The following is a 788-nucleotide window of genomic DNA, read 5'->3' as shown; positions in this document are numbered from 1 at the left end:
AGCAGGAAGCTCCTCATAGCCTTACATGGAAATTCCTATCTCAGATTGTGCCGTGCCCATGTACTGACTTATGTATGGAAAATTTTCGTTAAATATACTACACATAGTGCTTTTTAGAGCATACATACCAAAAACCCCTAAATGTTTGGAAAAGCAAGTGTTTATGGGAAAAGGTCGTTCCATAAAACACCACTGAAGTCATTAATCTTTTCTTTCTGTATTTATAAAAAGCTTGCAGTAATGTTGCTTTACCAAGATATATATGTTGAAGATGGTTGCTGAAGAAACTGGATTTGTTTTAATTTATTTAGTGAGGTACCAGGTTTTTAGGTGCTTGAATGGAGAGCAAATCTGTTACGTGCAATAGGGAACTGCTGGTTAAAAGATGTAACATACTGTGTCTGAACATCAGCCAGATAGACTTTAACTACTGCTTGTTCTCCAAGGAACACTGGTAGCTCTCAATCCTTCTTGACATTTGAAAGAGAATTAGACGTATATATTTACTTTTTGACTAAACAGTTGTTTTGCATAGAAATGTTGGTTTATGTAGGAATTTAATTAAAGGTGGTTTTACTTTGTTGAGAGTCTTTTTTTCGTTGTTGTTGTTTTGGGGTTTTGTTGTTTCTTTCAAAGGTGAAGAACCTGTCTGGAGCGAGGATAGCATTTTATGTAGTGTCTTGATGCTCTTGTCCTTGCCCTTCGAGGTAGTCCACGTGAAAAGACTGCTGCTTCTGAATATTGTAAAAGTAACAAGTGATTTGTGGTGTGTGTTTGGGTTGTGGGGT

At 36.7% G+C, this 788-nt stretch overlaps 1 protein-coding gene across 1 annotated transcript in view; it reads left to right on the top strand.

Moving 5' to 3' along the window:
* Positions 1–585, top strand: part of PIK3CB (phosphatidylinositol-4,5-bisphosphate 3-kinase, catalytic subunit beta) — a 45,634-nt gene extending 45,049 nt beyond the window's left edge. Inside the window, exon 22 of the mRNA XM_010291676.1 lies at positions 1–585. This exon is cut by the window's left edge and continues 933 nt beyond it. The gene's annotated coding sequence lies outside the window, so the exon portion shown is untranslated.
* Positions 586–788: the final 203 nt, after the last annotated feature.

This window comes from Phaethon lepturus, unplaced genomic scaffold, assembly GCF_000687285.1.
Source record: "Phaethon lepturus isolate BGI_N335 unplaced genomic scaffold, ASM68728v1 scaffold8017, whole genome shotgun sequence".
Lineage (NCBI taxonomy): Eukaryota > Metazoa > Chordata > Aves > Phaethontiformes > Phaethontidae > Phaethon > Phaethon lepturus.
Note: the sequence above shows the minus strand (reverse complement) of the source record. Positions and strands in the feature narration are given on the sequence as shown.